This window comes from Haliotis rubra, unplaced genomic scaffold, assembly GCF_003918875.1.
Source record: "Haliotis rubra isolate DU_JTF1 unplaced genomic scaffold, ASM391887v1 Scf512, whole genome shotgun sequence".
Classification (NCBI taxonomy): Eukaryota; Metazoa; Mollusca; class Gastropoda; order Lepetellida; family Haliotidae; genus Haliotis; species Haliotis rubra.
Genome location: NW_025767205.1, coordinates 222,461 through 243,079, shown reverse-complemented (window position 1 = coordinate 243,079; position 20,619 = coordinate 222,461). Strand labels below are relative to the sequence as shown.

Below are 20,619 nucleotides of genomic sequence, written 5' to 3'. Positions count from 1 at the left end.
TGATGAAGGGGCAAGAAGTAGCCCAGAAACGTCGTGTTGTAAATATTAAAGAAGTTGTAAATCCATACCATACGTTGTTGTGTTTTCTCTAACATGTAAGCAAGATAATGTCCCATTGTGAGAGTTGAATTGGTACGTGAATAATTTGTTTTGAAATATGCATTAGTTAATTACTGTACACAGCCGAGTGTGGCAATACTCAACAATGGTTCGTGTATCGATCATCGATTGCACTCAATTTTGGACATTGTTTATGATGTCGACGAACTGTTTTGGTTTTAATTTAAAAGGGGTGTTTGAGACAATATCACGGTTCATTAATGTACTAATGATTTATAACTTATGATCACCTGTGTCGTCATAACAGAAGACCTTAGAAGATAATACTGGTTCTTATCCTGTATGTGAAACAAGGATATGCTCGACTCGGTGTCAGTAGACTGTGCGAGTGTAAAACTGCGGCAAAATTCCGGTCGAGTACAAGCAGCTACGTAAACACGAGCTTACACGTATGTGTGTGTGCGTGCGTGCGTTCGCGTGCAACAACCGTGAAGAAGGCGCTGTTTAAGCAACTTCACTGCACATCATGGCTCAGTGGTTTGGGCAGGTGTTACTTGTAATTCCGTGAAGATCCAGGAAATGCGCTTCTGCAATCCATGCTTGTCATAAGGGACGAGTGGTCATCATCTTTGTCTCGGCTGATGCATCTCTTCGTTTCCCAGTTGCGTGGATCGATGTTCAATCAGTGGGCTTTCTGGTCCCGACACAGTTATTCAAACATGGACGTCATACAGCTGGAATATTGCTGCATTCAACGATAAAAGAAAACAACGTTAAAATTGTCATGCTCTTATAAAATAAATAACAACAACATTTGTTTCGTTGGGATCTCTAAGGTTCATCTTTGTGATATAATGTTTGTCGACTTTGCTGCCACCGCGCAGAGTCCAGGTATTTCCAGCCATTTTGGTTGGGTATTTCGAAGGAGAATTTTCCCAAGGACAGAGGCGTGTCGTGTGCAGTCGTGTGAGAGCAGTAAACGTATGACTAATGATAATGGATCGCACGACAATGTTCAGCTGTGACACGAATCATTGTGCGTCGTGGTGACATATTTACGTGGGTCACGAAGTTGATGGATTATTGATATATTGCTGCGAGCAACATGACAATCGTCACCCAGAACCGAGTAAGCCCTGATAAAGAGTATGCCTTCGTATATGTATCATGACATGTATCTATATGAATGTAAGTTGTTGTTTCAGGACAGAATACATATTGATCTGTCATATTGTCCTCCTGAATGTAAGACATATTGTTGCTGTTCAGGACAGAATACATATTGATATATGTCATATTGTCCTACAGATCTAAATACACATTGACATGTTACAGGACATAATACATATGATATATATATGTCATATTGTCCTACAGATCTAAATACACATTGACATATATGCCATAGTGCTGTTACAGGACAGAATACATATTGATATATATATGTCATATTGTCCTACAGATCTAAATACACATTGACATATATGCCATAGTGCTGTTTCAGGACAGAATACATATTGATATATATATGTCATATTGTCCTACAGATCTAAATACACATTGACATATATGCCATAGTGCTGTTTCAGGACAGAATACATATTGATATATATATGTCATATTGTCCTACAGATCTAAATACACATTGACATATATGCCATAGTGATCTAGAATACATATTGATATATATGCCATACAGATCTAAATACACATTGTATACAGGTTACAGGAATACATATTGATATATATATGTCATATTGTCCTACAGATCTAAATACACATTGACATATATGCCATAGTGCTGTTACAGGTCAGAATACATATTGATATATATATGTCATATTGTCCTACAGATCTAAATACACATTGACATATATGCCATAGTGCTGTTACAGTCATATTGAATATGTCATATTGATATTATATATATACATATTGATATATATATGTCATATTGTCCTACAGATCTAAATACACATTGACATATGACATATATACAGGCCATAGTGCTGTTACAGGTCAGAATACATATTGATATATATATGTCATATTGATATATATGTCCTACAGATCTAATATACACATTGACATATATGCCATAGTGCTGTTACAGGTCAGAATACATATTGATATATATATGTCATATTGTCCTACAGATCTAAATACACATTGACATATATGCCATAGTGCTGTTACAGGTCAGAATACATATTGATATATATATGTCATATTGTCCTACAGATCTAAATACACATTGACATATATGCCATAATCAGGTCAGAATACATATTGATATATATATTGTCCTACAGATCTAAATACACATTGACATATATGCCATAGTGCTGTTACAGGTCAGAATACATATTGATATATATATGTCATATTGTCCTACAGATCTAAATACACATTGACATATATGCCATAGTGCTGTTACAGGTCAGAATACATATTGATATATATATGTCATATTGTCCTACAGATCTAAATACACATTGACATATATGCCATAGTGCTGTTACAGGTCAGAATACATATTGATATATATATGTCATATTGTCCTACAGATCTAAATACACATTGACATATATGCCATAGTGCTGTTACAGGTCAGAATACATATTGATATATATATATTATTAAAGATCCACACATTGACTCACTGCCATAGTGCTGTTACAGGTCAGAATACATAGTGCTAGCTATAGATGTCATATTGCTCCTGGTGGGGCGGTGTGGTAGTCCATCTGTTAAAGCGTTCGCTTTTCACACGGGCACATTATATGAATCCCATTTCTGGTGTCACCCGCCGTGATATTGCTGGTATATTACTAAAAGCGGCGTAAAACCCAACTCACTCATATTGCTCCTTCAGGTCTCAAGTACTCCACTATATATATGTAGCTATTTCAGATCAAGTTAAATAATCGATATTTGTCTTGCAGATGCCTTTTTTTAAATACGATGTTTTCTTTTGGGACGAAATGTCAGCCTTGTAAGTACACACATGTAAAGATATATATAGGCAAGCCGAAATAAACATAGGGTAGCTATGCACAATGTTGTTATACTTTGTTAAAAAACTTTCATGCGTATTTTTATACGAGAAACTAAGGCTTAATCGGCTTATCATCCTCGATAATCTCCAGGGTATACGTTACGATCACTACTCCACAGTGGAGAGAGATCGTAACGTATACTCTGGAGATTATCGAGGATGTCGGGTTATATACTGTATTAATACTTCAGGCTAATCAGCAGCTTATCTGATTCTCTGAGAACAAATAAAGATAGAAGTGATTCAACAAGTGAAAAGGTTGCAAATCAGAATACTTTATTCAGGCATATTGTGTTTCATTTGGCGATCACATAAACGTGCAAAAGCATCATTGTTCACGTCCGATTATGAAAATAATACGTCATGGAAAGAAAGGCATTCACAGTTGTTTGATACACGACAGATAAAGGCGGAGGACAGAGGCGATGTAACAGACATCAGACATCCCAAAGCACGGGCCGTATTTCCGCTGTACAACTAACATCAGTTAACATGGAATGTGAACATATCCAACACAAGATATGCAAAGACCGAGAGAGATGTAGTTATGGAATATAACCAAGGTTCTTTACTCTGGATCCTGTTCTTCCTCATCCTCGTAATCGCCCTCTTCCTCGGCGGTCGCGTCCTGGTACTGCTGGTACTCCGACACCAAGTCGTTCATGTTGGACTCGGCCTCAGTGAACTCCATCTCGTCCATGCCCTCGCCAGTGTACCAATGGAGGAAAGCCTTACGACGGAACATAGCAGTGAACTGCTCGGATATGCGCTTGAAGAGCTCCTGGATGGCAGTGCTGTTGCCGATGAAGGTGGCAGACATCTTGAGACCACGTGGTGGGATGTCACAGACGGCGGTCTTGACGTTGCTGGGGATCCATTCAACGAAGTAACTGCTGTTCTTGTTCTGAACGTTGAGCATCTGTTCATCGACCTCCTTCATGGACATGCGGCCTCTGAAAATAGCGGCAACTGTCAGGTAGCGGCCGTGACGGGGATCACAGGCAGCCATCATGTTCTTGGAATCGAACATCTGCTGGGTGAGCTCGGGCACGGTGAGTGCACGGTACTGCTGGCTTCCCCTGGAGGTGAGGGAGCGAAGCCGGGCATAAAGAAGTGGAGACGGGGGAAGGGCACCATGTTGACCGCCAGTTTACGGAGATCAGCGTTCAGCTGACCAGGAAACCTCAGGCAGGTGGTCACACCGGACATGGTGGCTGAGACCAGATGGTTGAGATCACCGTAGGTCGGTGTGGTCAGCTTCAGGGTTCTGAAGCAGATGTCGTAAAGAGCCTCGTTGTCTATACAGAATGTCTCGTCCGTGTTCTCCACAAGCTGATGGACGGAGAGGGTGGCGTTGTAGGGCTCCACCACAGTGTCAGACACCTGGAAGAGAGGAACATTCGTTTCAGCTATGGACAGGTGCGTCAGATACCCTGACATTTCATCGCGAAGAGCGAAAACCGTTACACAAAATGAATTAGTTGCTTAGCTACCCTGCTAAAGTTGATTATATACCTAGGATGATTAGATGGGATCTGAATTCGTTTGTGTTTATAGTTAACGGTAAACTTAACTCCGTAAACTTATATATGGGATCCACAACATATTATCTTCCCCGATATCCAATGAAAGAATATTTTTCTGTGTAAATGTTACGGAAACGTTGTTTTGAATGAATTTTAAGAACACATCTCCGCCGTTTTGGCTCACACAGTCAAATGGTTGAGTGGGAATGGGAGAACTGTCACCTTGGGTGATGGTACAACGGAGAAGGTGGTCATGATCCTGTCGGGATACTCCTCCCTGATCTTGCTGATGAGGAGGGTGCCCATGCCTGACCCGGTGCCGCCACCCAGAGAGTGGGTCAGTTGGAAGCCCTGAAGACAGTCACTGCTCTCGGCTTCTTTCCGGACAACATCGAGAACGGAGTCGACCAGCTCGGCGCCCTCTGTGTAGTGACCCTTGGCCCAGTTGTTGCCGGCGCCGCTCTGGCCGAAGACGAAGTTGTCTGGACGGAAGATCTGACCAAAAGGTCCAGATCGGACGGAATCCATTGTTCCGGGCTCCAGATCGACCAGGACGGCACGGGGAACATACTTTCCACCTGGAAAACGGTCAGCAGTATATTATATGATAGTTTGGGCAACACGAAAGACATGAGACATTTCCTTAGAAGGATACTGATTCAGAATTAAATTTAGTTTTACAGGAACGCCAGAAAATATCGCATAATGCTGAGAGGTGACACACTGCCCGGGAACCGTTATAAGTACTGTTTACATATACGAATATATTATGCCGATGACGTGATTCGTTGACCCGAACATCTGGTTATTATCCCCGCCGCGCGTATAGCGCGAAGCGGCGGTTATAGTATTAGGCTCGCTCCGTTCGTCCGTACGTACGAATTGGAATTTCTTAAAAACCGTTGACTAGATTCTTTTCATACTTGGTACCTAGGTTCATCACAGTATAAGAAAGGTCCCAGTCAGGTTTGGTGACCTTGACCTTAATTTCAAGGTCACAAGGGGACTTTAACGTTTTACTCTTGTCAGGGATATATCTCAAGAACCGTAAACTGGACTTGCTTCATATTCAACACCAAGCTTTATCTAGGGAAGGCGCAGGGCCCAGTCGATTTTGGTGATATTCACATAATTTTCAAGGTCATGGCGACACTTGGAAGATGTCAGCATATTAACCTGCATGCTATGCTTGTCAGCGAGATATCGCAAAAAACATTCACTGGATTGTTTTCATATTTGACACCAAGCTTCATCTAATGAAGGCGCAGTCAATTTTGGCGACCATCACATAATTTTCAAGGTCACTGCGACACTTTGAAGATTTCAGCATGTTAACCTGAATTCACTGGATTTTCTTCATAGACTTTCAAGACTTCCCTTGAATGTTTTTCAATAAGCAACTTTCTTTAGATACTGTACCATTTTTGCATATTTCATACACTATGACATTCATGTCAAGGTCAATGTCAGTCTTGAAAATATTTGTGTGTTTGAACAACTAAAGAGCAAGATATCAAGAGAGGTTGACTGGTCGTGTTTTTGTTGACATTTAACTTCATCTTAAACTCTCATTACTCTCATTACTTTTAAAGTTTGATTTGATAATTTGCGGCGGGGTATTATGTCACCATAGTGACAATGCTTGTTTAGAAGATTTTACCAACAACGGTATCACAGATGAACAGGATTTCTGTGAGAGGTAACCATTCTGTGGTGTGTAAACTCACAGGTCTATAATGCACTTTTTCAGATACGTTAAATTGTATACTTTAACAAACTTGCGCTATAAATTGGCACCGCACCACAAGGACCATACACTAGAAAGAAGCGAGTACACTAACCATAGCAAGATTTTCATCGCATTGGCTTGATGCGCTATCTCTTAACAGCCGTCTTGCAGTAGCATTTATATGAAGCATGTTTTTTTACCTGAGGCTTCGTTGTAGTAGACATTGATTCTCTCCAACTGGAGGTCGGAGTCTCCGTGGTAGGTGCCGGTGGGGTCGATGCCGTGTTCGTCAGAGATCACCTCCCAGAACTGAATAAGAAAGAAGATTATCGTTTAGTTCGAGAATCACGATCACCCATGAACAGCCATGCCTGCAGCTGCGTCTGTCCTGGTTATTACATAATTGACAGGATTGTGATTAGCTGCATCTCCGTTACTACAGCCTGACTCAGCAGCGACCAGCTGGACCCACGATACATCATACATCACAAGTACGTGGGTAACCGCATCTCCGACACAACAGCATGAGTCAGTGATTAGCTAGACCTCCTGTATAACTTGCATCGTGGGTGAATGATTAACTGCACCTCCGATACAACAGCATGAGTCAGTGATTAGCTAGACCTCCTGTACAACTTGCATCGTGGGTGAATGATTAACCGCGCCTCCGACACAACAGCATGAGTCAGTGATTAGCTAGACCTCCTGTACAACTTGCATCGTGGGTGAATGATTAACCGCACATCCGACACAACAGCATGAGTCAGTGATTAGCTAGACCTCCTGTATGACTTGCATCGTGGGTGAATGATTAACCGCATCTCCGACACAACAGCATGAGTCAGTGATTAGCTGCACCTCCGTTACATCTTGCATCACGGGTGAATGATTAACCGCACCTCCGACACAACAGCATGAGTCAGTGATTAGCTGCACCCCGCTACATCATGCATCACAAGTAGGTGGGTAACCGCATCCCCGACACAAGCACGAGTCAGTGCATTCACTTCCTATACCACTTCGCAAGTCAGTGATCAGCTGGAACCCCTATCCAATATGCATCAGGAGTAAGTGAATTATGGCACCCCAAATACAATATTTTAGTCTGGAAATCCGCGCCCCTGTACATCATTAGGGAAGGGTCAGTGATTAGTACAAGTTAAGTGCATACAGCCTAGTCGATCCCTAGCGTTCACGTAGACACACTCCCAGAGACATATGTTCAATATTTTTGTCGGAGGTCAAATTGTAGCAGGTACTTATACATGTAACCAGATAGAACTCAGACTTACCAAGGAAAACCAGCAGAGGGCAACCAAGCTTTGGAATTTGTCGAACTTTGGATACGCAAATTACACACAGGCCAATCCCAATATGCCCATGGTATTGATTGAAACACGCCACATTTCCAATCCAACCAAACAGGGCAAATCACGCCTACAGTTTGATGCGGTCTCCTCTTAAACTGTGCCGTGATCTTATCACAAAATACAACCCTTGTATTGGTAGAGTCAACATCACATACCTTCACAAGTCAACTGTGTTCTTTTAGACATATCACTAGACGCAATTGATGCTGGAGCATCAGCGATAGATCGTGACGCTGCTTCAACCCCTGAAGATTCCACATCACTTGTCACGGATCATCTACAACCCCAATATGTCACACATCACACATCAGTGATTGTCTGTAACCTCTGTAGATCACACATCACACATCAGCGATTGTCTGTAACCTCTGTAGATCACACATCACACATCAGTGATTGTCTGTAACCTCTGTAGATCACACATCACACATTAGCGATTGTCTGTAACCTCAATAGATCACACATCACATATCAGTGATTGTCTGTAACCTCTGTAGATCACACATCAGCGATTGTCTGTAACCTCTATAGATCACACATCACATATCAGTGATTGTCTGTAACCTCTGTAGATCACACATCAGCGATTGTCTGTAACCTCTATAGATCACACATCACATATCAGTGATTGTCTGTAACCTCTGTAGATCACACATCAGCGATTGTCTGTAACCTCTATAGATCACACATCACATATCAGTGATTGTCTGTAACCTCTGTAGATCACACATCGGCGATTGTCTGTAACCTCTATAGATCACACATCACATATCAGTGATTGTATGTAACCTCTGTAGATCACACATCACCTGTCAGAAAGCATCACCACATATCACACATCGCCTACAACGTTTCCTGTCATCCGTGAAAGTGGCCAATATACCTTGATGCAATGTCACAGGCGCAGATCCCATACCATGTGTTGCCCAGCTCATCTTAATACTGGTAGCCAACGGTGAGCTGCTAGGGTCAACATCTTCAAAGGTCGCCGCGTGTTTCGGCTGGTTGCACAGAGCCATACTTTAAAGGCAGACGTTGTAATTTGCCTTCTTGTTTTCGGAATTCTAAACAGGAGCAGATGCGAATTCATTTACTGAAGTGTAGTTAATATAATGAGACAATCTTGTCCAGGTGTCGTTTGTCACACCCACTACGCCCAAGTCTCATCACATGATGGTACTTGTGCCATAGATGAGAAGTCATATCTGGATGTTGCAAACATTTTGAAAAAAAGATACACTTCCTGTATCGTATCCACAATTCATCATTTTGTCTGTTTATCGAGATGAGGCATGTTTAGCTCAGTTGCATTTATGACTGGCGATCCCCAAACGGCAGACACTTGGCTTCTGTGGGCTCGTGCATCACGGGCTGTTTATGCATGGTGTGTAATTTCATTGTGGTTTGACGTTGCGTTCAGCTATACCACACATAACATAACATCAGTGATCAGGTACAACCCCTGTATACCACACATAACTTGACAGTAGTAATCAGGTACAACCTCTGTATACCACACATCACTTAACAGTAGTAATCAGGTACAACCTCTGTATACCACACATAACTTGACAGCAGTGATCAGGTACAACCCTCTGTATACCACACATAACTTGACAGTAGTAATCAGGTACAACCTCTGTATACCACACATAACTTGACAGTAGTGATCAGGTACAACCCCTGTATACCACACATAACTTGACAGTAGTAATTCAGGTACAACCCTGTATACCACACACATAACTTGACAGTAGTGATCAGGTACAACCCCTGTATACCACACATAACTTGACAGTAGTAATCAGGTACAACCTCTGTATACCACACATAACTTGACAGTAGTAATCAGGTACAACCCTCTGTATACCACACATAACTTGACAGTAGTAATCAGGTACAACCCCTGTATACCACACATAACTTGACAGTAGTAATCAGGTACAACCCCTGTATACCACACATAACTTGACAGTAGTAATCAGGTACAACCCCTGTATACACATAACTTGACAGTAGTAATCAGGTAACCCTGTATACCACACATAACTTGACAGTAGTGATCAGGTACAACCTCTGTATACCACACATAACTTGACAGTAGTAATCAGGTACAACCCCTGTATACCACACATAACTTGACAGTAGTAATCAGGTACAACCTCTGTATACCACACATAACTTGACAGTAGTAATCAGGTACAACCCCTGTATACCACACATAACTTGACAGCAGTGATCAGGTACAACCCCTGTATACCACACATAACTTGACAGTAGTAATCAGGTACAACCCCTGTATACCACACATAACTTGACAGTAGTAGTAATACCACACATATTGACAGTATAAGGTACAACCCTGTATACCACACATAACTTGACAGTAGTAATCAGGTACAACCCCTGTATACCACACATAACTTGACAGTAGTAATCAGGTACAACCCTGTATACCACACATCACTTGACAGTAGTGATCAGGTACAATACCCCCTGACAGTAGTACCACACATCAACTTGACAGTAGTGATCAGCTACAACTCCTGTATACCACACATCACTTGACAGTGATAATCAGGGTACAACCCCTGTATACCACACATCACTTGACAGTGATAAGCTACTAATCCCCCCTGTATACCACACATCACTTGACAGTGATAAGCTACTATACCCCCTGTGTATACCACACATCACTTGACAGTAGTGATAGGCTACAACTCCCTGTAATATACCACACATCACTTGACAGCAGTGATCAGCTACAACTCCTGTATACCACACATCACTTGACAGTGATCAGCTACAACCCTGTATACCACACATCACTTGGCAGTGATAAGCTACTACAATCCCTGTATACCACACATCACTTGACAGTGATCAGCTACAACCCCCGTATACCACACATCACTTGACAGTGATAAGCTACAACTCCCTGTATATACCACACATCACTTGGCAGTGATAAGCTACAACCCCTCCCTGTATACCACACATCACTTGAGTGATCAGTGATCAGCTACAACTCCCTGTATACCACACATCACTTGACAGTGATAAGCTACAATCCTCCCGTATACCACACATCACTTGGCAGTGATCAGCTACTATCCCTTGACACTTGTATACCAACACATCACAGCTTGGCAGTGATAAGCTACGGTGATCAGCTCCCGTATACCACACATCACTTGACAGTGATAAACTCGCCTACAACATCACTTGGCAGTGATCAGCCACATAGCACACACACACATAACTTGGCAGATGACACATCAGCTACACACTCCGTATACCACTACACATCACTTGGCAGTGATAAGCTACAATCCCCGTATACCACACATCACTTGACAGTGATCAGCTACAATCCCCTGTATACCACACATCACTTGGCAGTGATAAGCTACTATCCCCGTATACCACACATCACTTGGCAGTGATCAGCTACAATCCCGTATACCACACATCACTTGGCAGTGATAAGCTACTATCCCCGTATACCACACATCACTTGGCAGTGATAAGCTACTATCCCTGTATACCCATCACTTATACCACACATCACTTGGCAGTGATAAGCTACTATCCCCGTATACCACACATCACTTGACAGTGATAAGCTACAATCCCCGTATACCACACATCACTTGGCAGTGATAAGCTACTATCCCCGTATACCACACATCACTTGACAGTGATAGGCTACAACCCCCGTATACCAGACATCACTTGGCAGTGATAAGCTAGTAAGCTACTATCCCCGTATACCACACATCACTTGACAGTGATCAGCTACAACACCCGTATACCACACATCACTTGGCAGTGATGAGCTACACACACACACACACACACACACACACACACATCTATTGTATACCATATATCACTAGACAGTGATTGGACATCCCTCTCTTAATCCTTTATCCCAATAGCGTATTTTTAATTAACCCACATATTCATGAAATGCCCCCTTTCTGATAAGATACCATCCTCTCTGATCCCTTGCCCCTCCTTTGTAATTGTTGCACCCCTTTCTCATCCTGTCGCCCTTCTTTCCCATTCATCACGCTATGCCCTTTCTTATCAGATACCCTATTTCTTAATCCTAGTTCCCTCTTTCAGATAACCCCCTCCACCACATAATTATACCCTCCCACTGTTAAGATACCCCTTGTGGGGCGAGTGGGAGTGAGAGAATGGGGTGGGGTGAGGTGGAGCTGGGAGTTGGGGGATACTCGAGTACAATCTATTATTTTCACCATTAACAGAAGCAAAGAAGTATTTTCGACAAAAGACGCTTTTTTCACCACTGCCAAGGAACTACTCATTTTAGGGCATAGCTTTTAACAACATTACAGCCACTCGCTGTAACTACCAAAACAAATGGATGCCCCAGAAGGCGTTTCGCAATATGCACTCACTCACCCTCTCTCCTGATATCCTAAACGTTAAAAGCTGAACATTGTTCACTGAACCCAATACTGACGTAAAACATGATTGCTGTGACTCCAGCTATGGATTAAGTGGCATAAAACTTGTCATGTATAACTGAAACTTGCCTCTCTTAATCCAATCAGTCAAATTACCAAGTCATGTATAACGCGTTAAATATCTTGCACTTTAGTATACACTAACATAAGAAGTCTATTAAACGATGCCGCTACCCAAATGCAGCAACATACCAGCCTGTAAAAATGGCACTGTACCATTTAGTATATACACGTACATGCTCACTGAAACACCATAATGTGAATGTCCCCTAGAGCTATGGATTTGTCCCCTGGCGGCCGAGGCTTTATCATGCCTGTATGTGATTCATCATCGTCCATGGCTGAGCGACTCGCGGGATGACAGTCACGCCACATGGAGCTCTAATCTAGGGCCGTTTGCTGGGAGGGATACAGCTGTATATATCATCATGGCGGATCAGACGGAGCACATAGAATTCGCCCCATCCTCCCATCATGCCGCTTGGGAAGCAGAGTGGAAATGTGACACGTAAGCTACTAGTCTACACCACCACAGTCTATAGACCGGCGACATCTCTATACCAGCATACAGCACAATCACCCCATGCTAGCATCTTCACACAAACATTGACTCATTTTGCACTGTATCAATGTATCTGTGTAGATGTTTGAAATATTCATTCAATATGGAGGAAGTGGATGACACATCAGCATGCTACAGCAGCACCATTTGCTGTTATACACCACATAAATGTGAAAATGAATCAATACACAAGTAGCTCACACATAAATACAATAATCACCCGCTAACAAGGAAATCCAAGTAAGTGTGTCTTAAATGAAGAATTATCAATGTTAATTTGGTAGACAGTATACAATGGTAATACTCGTCAGCTTGTACTGGTATCAGACGATGGGTAATATGGACACATCATGGTACTTACCTTAGCTCCGATCTGGTTTCCACACTGACCAGTTTGAAGGTGGACAATTTCCCTCATGATTACAGAAGATGTAGAAAAGACAACTGGGTGGTAAGTAAACAACCTGACGGGGCACCTGCAGCAGTTGACGCGAGGCCGGTCTCACGAGCAAGAATGACGTCACGAATGGGAAACGAGGCAAGCTGTCTCCGCCTGACTCATAGTGAGTTGTCTGGGCCCGGGGCATCAGCGAAGCTGGCATGCTCCAGTGCAGGTCCTACAGACTTGCAACAGTCTCCTCCATCAGTCTATTTAAAGCTTGTTCGGGTCAGCAGAACACGCACTGCAGCTCACGTACAAATGTGGTTATAGTACAAATTGATTCTGAAAAGTTGCCAGCTTGGTTTATGGTTTCCGAGGGTGAACTCTACTTGACAGGTCGACGTTAACACGTACATGATGCTTGTTGGGGTACTGGAGCAGATGGCTGTTAGACTTGATAAAGGTTTCTCCCAAACACATGGTCACATATAGTGTTACAACAAGTGCAACTGCACTGGAACATACCTTCAAACTGTTGCTTTGAACGCGTAACTGCGAAAAACATATACTCAAGTAAATGCTGAAAACCAGTATATTTCACACAAGATGGACATGAACATATGTAATTAATGAAAACATGTACCGCTGCAGTATATCCAATACAGTAGGTGTTGTCTCATGTGATGATGTCGGCCCGCCCGGCGCCTGACTAATTTTGCACGTTCAACACGAAAAGTTAGCGTAATGCGTAAAGTTTGCATGCGCAGCTCTCCTTTTCAATAATGTTGAAGACGAGACGATGCATTTTTTAAAACAAATTCCAACTGGACTTCATTTCATTAATATTTTCAAAAGCGGAAAACATGTATGTTGTTGTATGTTCCACATTGTAATGTATACGTTTACAAGTCTTGATATGAATGTTTTTTCCAAACCACATATTGCTCCAGGGTTCCAGGTTGTGAGCGCGGCCGTCCCGAAGCCCAGGAATGGGGCAAAGAACAGATAACGCATGTCTGTCAAATCAAGATAACCGCCGCGGCGGTTTTTAAAACAACAGGCTTAGAGAGTTTACGCACAGAGTGCTTATCGGGTTTAATGTCTTTACCTCTATACATCAACACATTTATCTTTCGTTTCTATAAGCAAAAAATAATATCTTCTCAAACTGCTTATTTGCTCATTAAGACAAAAAACACGAGAGAGAATTAAGAAGGAGTTATTCAAGTTTCGTTATTCTATCAACCCGTGTATTTTATTCCGGCTAGCAGAGAGTTAGTGAATGAGTCTTGTTTTACGTCGCTTTGAAAAGGCGTTTCAGTTATGCAACGACGTGTTATCGTTCTATGGAAGGGGTAGAGAATGTTACAGGCCTTAAATGTGTACCACTGTGGTGCCACCATGGTTGTGTCACACCTAGAAACATACTCGGGGTGAACCAGAATTCGAACCCACGATTAAGCACGTTCTTTGAGAGGAAACGCCGTATACGGAAATGAGAAATCTCTAGTAAAACAGATTGTTTTCGATCTACCCAATCCCCAGGGGTTAAAACACACTGACTTTGTCTGATTACTGCATGTGAACATAATGTGAAGACCAGCGACGTTCTTTTGCAACCAGTGTATCGGGAGACCAAAAGTCATCGGTGTACGGATGGTGCCAGGCGGATATACTCGCCAAGTGGCAGATATAGGTCGAGTGGTTGAACCCTTGTACAAAGTATGTTTGAGCGTCCTGTTAATGTCTGGTTCCTGGAAGTGAGATGTTCTAGCTGCATCACGAGTGGTTTCCCCGGTTTTATGCGTAACGCGTGAGATTTCAGACCAGGAGCCAGAGCTGATCCTTCAAACACAGTGTTCACATTAATAATAAATTATCAGTTTGCTGGGAAAAATCACAATACGCTTACATTCACATTCAGCTAGATGCGTGGTTAAATATTCAATTATCAACTTGCAAATAGACATCTCTATATATCCAAACATCAATCCAAGTTCTTTCAGTAATCAACGTTTTTGCAGGCATCTAAACATACATTCATATCCATCATTCCTTCAAAGACTGCATTAATACTCAATCATCAACTTGCTAGCCGGTATTTAAAACATATTCACAGCTATGCATCAGGTGATGACATACATCCTCAATCATCAACTTGCTAGCCGGTACTTAAAACATATTCACAGCTATGCATCATGTGATGACATACATCCTCAATCATCAACTTGCTAGCCGGTATTTAAAACATGTTCACAGCTATGCATCAGGTGATGACATACATCCTCAATCATCAACTTGCTAGCCGCTATTTAAAACATATTCACAGCTATACATCAGGTGATGACATACATCCTCAATCATCAACTTTCTAGCTGGTATTTAAAACATATTCACAGCTATGCATCAGGTGATGACATACATCCTCAATCATCAACTTGACATATATATTCACAGCTAGCCGGTGACATATATCCTTTAAGACGGTATTTATTATATGCATCAGGTGATGACAGCTATGCATCATCAGGATGATGACGTTGGCCCAACGTTATATCCAACAATCAATCAACTCCGAATGGTATCTTAGCGGTATTTAAAACATATTCACAGCTATGCATCAGGTGATGACATACATCCTTAATCATCAACTTGCTAGCCGCTATTTAAAATATGTTCACATCCCTCAAGCAAAATGCTTGCATACATATTCAATAATCAACTTTCTAGCCGATGTCTAAATACACATTAACAGCCCTCGATCAAAATGCCTGTATGGATATTCTTTTGTCAAATGTTTAGTTGGTATTTAAATACACATTCACACCTATCCATCAGAATAAGGACGTAACTATTTTATAATCAACTTTGTAACTATGTAACTACACACCTACACACAGCCTTCCCCAAATGACGTTAACATGCAGTAAAAGGACACAAAGACGTACATGTCTCAACTGGTATCACTACGGGATTTCCTCCCTGATGGTAAGATGCTATAGTCCGTTTGACTTCATTTTAGACCGATGAATTGCTCACTAATACAAAATCTAATAATTGAACAAACACAAATTTCATACTCATATGAAATCGACAGACCAACTCTGATGATTTGTCTCATAATTTTGGACACCCGAAAAAAACGTTGTTTAACAATCGATCATTATTTTGTTGTCACTTTTCGCTATTTCTCACGAGGGAGGACAACTCGCTGGTAGAACAGCCAGGTGTGCGAGTTATTCGTGTGAAATTGAAAATTTCACTGCACAAGCTTGTTGATTAACTGGCTGTTCTACCAGCAAGTGGTCCTCCCTCGTAAGAAATAGTGAAAAGTGACAACAAAATAATGATCGTTTGTTAAACAACGTTTTTTTCGGGTGTCCAACTCGTTGGTCTGTCGATTTCATGTGAAGTGAATGTGAGGTATTTTACAGACGCACTGCCCACTAGCGGCTCTATGAACAGTGTATTTGTGAACGATGGTGACGTCCACAGAACATGCATGTCTCATCCATGAATGTGTCCAGCATACACATGGCTGCCAAACACAGCGAGAGAGCTAGACTAACAACTAGTCTCTGAAATGAACATATTTTACAGAAAAATCTTCATAGTTAAAAAAATTAAATATAATGAAAAGGAGCCCTGAGACTTTCTTCATTAGCTGTGGAAATCTAGACTTGCCACATTTTCTAGACTTGCATGGGCTTTCTTGGATATATTTGCTTCAGGGTCTGTATGACAGACTACGAGAGAGCGTAGCTCTTTCCTGTTCGTAGTTATAAAATATATCAGTCATTCGAAACATTGAACGATGTATCAAAGGGCATGTAATCTACGGGCGCTAGTGGTCCTAGAGGGGTATATAAGGCTGAGGTATTCAATGATTTGACTCATATTCATTCTGCATATCATCATATAGATATATTCCCACCACATACTGATTTTCTGGGCTTTTCTTGGTTGGATTCGTCCGGGATGCGGTTTACTACAAATTCCTGGTCCTACCATTTGGTCTCACTTCCGCTCCTTATGTCTTTACAAAAGTCACGCGTCAGTTGGTAAAGAAGTGGCGTTTTGAAGGCAAGAAAATTGTTACATTCCTTGATGATGGTATCATGTCAGCTTGTTCTGTTACAAGTGCGTTGACAGTAGGGGAGAGTGTTAAGACCGATTTGATTCAATCAGGTTTTGTGCCAAAGGTTGAGAAGTCATTATGGTATCCATCGCAGAGTTTAGAATGGCTCGGTTTCCACATAGATACAACTACTATGACAATGTCGGTGCCTGAGAGAAAAGTTGTGAAGTTGATGAGCAGTGTTCAGGAGCTATTGAATAATAGGACTGGTTATCACAAAGTTAGAAGTGTGGCATCTGTAGTAGGACAGGTTGTCTCTGTGAAAGACAATATCAAAAGGTTTAACAGCAGGGCTTTGATCACACAATCACTTGGTTCAACGTTGATTTTCAGTGATGCTAGTGATACAGGGTTTGGTGGGTACTGCGTTGAGTTGGCTGGTGCAAAGTCGCACGGGCAGTGGTCAGCAGAGGAGGCTAACCGTAGCTCCACGTGGAGAGAGCTTGAGGCGGTTTATTTGGTTTTGAAAAGTTTCATACCATCCTTGAAATCGCACAGAAGTACTTGGTTTACTGATAGTCAAAATGTTGCATCCATTGTTGAAAAGGGTAGCATTAGACAGCATTCAAGATGTTGCCATGCAGATATTTGAATCATGTTCTGTCAACCAGATACATTTGACTTTGCAGTGAATTCCTCGTTGTGAGAATCAGGTAGCAGATATGCTGAGTAGAGTGACTGATTACGATGATTGGGCAATTGCCAGGGATGTATTTCAACAAATTGATGCCAAATGGGGTCCACATGAAGTCGATAGCTTTGCTACTTAGTACAACACTAAGCTTTTACGGTTCAATTCTAGATTTTACAATCCTGATTGTGAGGCCGTTGACTGTTTCACGGTGAATTGGAGTGGCTTAAGTTGGGTTGTTCCTCCTGTCTGTCTCATACCGAGAACAATTAGACATATGTCGGAGTGCTGTGCTAGAGGTACTCTTGTTGTACCAGAGTGGTATTCTTCCTGTTTTTGGCCTCTGTTAGCAGTAGGGAATGCCTATATCACACAAGTGAAGGAGAGGGTATATCTACCTAGAGCTAAGGAATGCTATGTAGCTTCCAGATTGAGGGGTGGATTGTTTGGAGAGAAAGATCTGCATTTCAATATGTTAGCTTTGCGTGTTGATTTCAGTACATGCTAATTGTTTCATTCTGTTCACAGATGTGTTTACATGTACATATGGAGATGAACTTGGAGAAATGCCGGAGGGTGTTCGTAAGCTAGCGGCTGGTTTGCCGGAGTTGTTGTCCCATTGTAGAGCCGACTCTACTACCAGGAAGTACCGGTATGGGTTTGAGGCACGGAAACGGTGGGCAGATTCATTTTCTATGAACAGTAAGTTACCGATATTACCTTTGCATTGTTCTTTGTATCTACTGTCAGTCATTCAGCAAAGTGAATCTTTTGCTGCGGTGCAGACAGCATTTTATAGTATCAGGCATGCACATGTCAGGGTAGGCATTGAAAACCCAACAGATAGTTCTCTGGTTAGAAATGTATTGGAAGCTGCTAAACGGAAGTTAACAAAGTCAGTTTCCAAAAAAGAACCGGTTTCTATTGAGTTACTGGAGAAAGTTTATGATGATAAATGTGCAAACCTTCTTTGGCTGATTTGAGAATTGTTACGATGTGTTTGCTAGCATATCCTGTTTTTTGAGGTCAGCAGAACTCTTAAATATTTCCAGATGTGATGTTGTTTTTTATGATACTCATATGATGCTCTTTATAGAAAAGTCTAAGACAGATGTGTATAGAGACGGTTCTTGGCTGGTCATAAGCAAGACCAGTATCTTGTTTACTGAAATATCTGGATTATGCTTACATTCCACCGGAGTCAGATGAGTTTGTGTTCATAAATTTATCCAAGACCAAATCCGGCTACTCGTTAAGAAAAGGCAATACTCCAATGTCGTACACAAGGTTACGAGAACTATTTATAGAGACATTCAAGCCGTTTGTCAAGGACATTAAAATGTACGGTTTGCACTGTCTCCGTACTGGGGGAGGGGAGCGTCTGCTGCAGCAAATAACGGTGTTCCGGACAGAATGTTCAAACGACATGGAAGGTGGAAAAGTGAGAACGCAAAAGATGGATACGTTAAGGATAGTTTGAATAATCGTCAAAAAGTGTCACTATCACTAGGGCTCTGAACACCGACTTTCTTTGAGCCTCTTGCTATGGTATACAAATACAGCCAGTCCAAGTATTTATGATGTTGTGTTGTCTGTATACTTGTGGAAGGGGTGTAGGAGAAATATAGTTTTCCTCGTTTGAAGAATGAATTAGAGGAAAACTGATTTCTCCAAGCGGTGAGCAAGTATCAAAGGGCATATAATCTAGGGGCGCTAGTGGTCCTAGAGGGGTATATAAGGCTGAGGTATTCAATGATTTGACTCTCTCGGCTGTCGGGCAGTACCTTACGGGCATCTTTTTAGTTAAATCATTAATGTATTTAGTATTATCTACTAGTATATGAAACTTTGTTTTGTGTTTCAGGTGATTTTTCTGCAATGAATGTTGTGTTGCCAGCACAGTTACGATTGCATTCAGAGCGATAACACCGCATATGGGAGCTGTCCGTTTATGGAAGAGTTTTAGTCGTTATGGCTGGTGCCGCTTTTGGCGATGTGAATTTATGCCGTTTATGGTCTGTGTGATGCGTATGTGTTGATGTTGTATATGGAACGAGCCGTCTTGGCTAGTGCCGTTTATGGCGGTTTATGTTGATATCGTTCATGGAATGTGTCACAGCTGTGTTTGAATGAATTGTTCAATTCTCGTGCCGCATATGGCTTCATTGGGTATTGTTAGATATATTATGATGTTGGTCTGTTGTATATGTCTGAAACTGCTTATGGATCTGTCATAGTTAGATTATGTGTTAGTGTACATATGTATTCTAGTTATCCAGTTTTTCACTGATGACTGTAAACTCCCCAGTTAGGAGCTGTTGCATGCGTAGGGAGAACACGGTTCCAGAGTTTTTCTCATAGCAGAGTTGTTATCTCTGATTTTACAGCCAGTCCAAGTATTTATGATGTTGTGTTGTCTGTATACTTGTGGAAGGGGTGTAGGAGAATTGAAATTTCACTTCACATGCTTGTTGATTACCTGGCTGTTCTACCAGCAAGTGGTCCTCCCTCGTAAGAAATAGCGAAAAGTGACAACAAAATAATGATCTTTGTTAAACAACGTTTATATTCGGGTGTCCAAAATTATGAGACAACTCATCAGAGTTGGTCTGTCGATTTCATGTGAAGTGAATGTGAGGTATTTTACAGACGCACTGCCCA

General features: G+C 41.7%; 1 pseudogene; it reads right to left on the bottom strand.

The window, feature by feature from the left end:
* Positions 1-3,373: 3,373 nt before the first annotated feature.
* On the bottom strand, positions 3,374-13,334 carry LOC124292315 (annotated as a pseudogene).
* Positions 13,335-20,619: the final 7,285 nt, after the last annotated feature.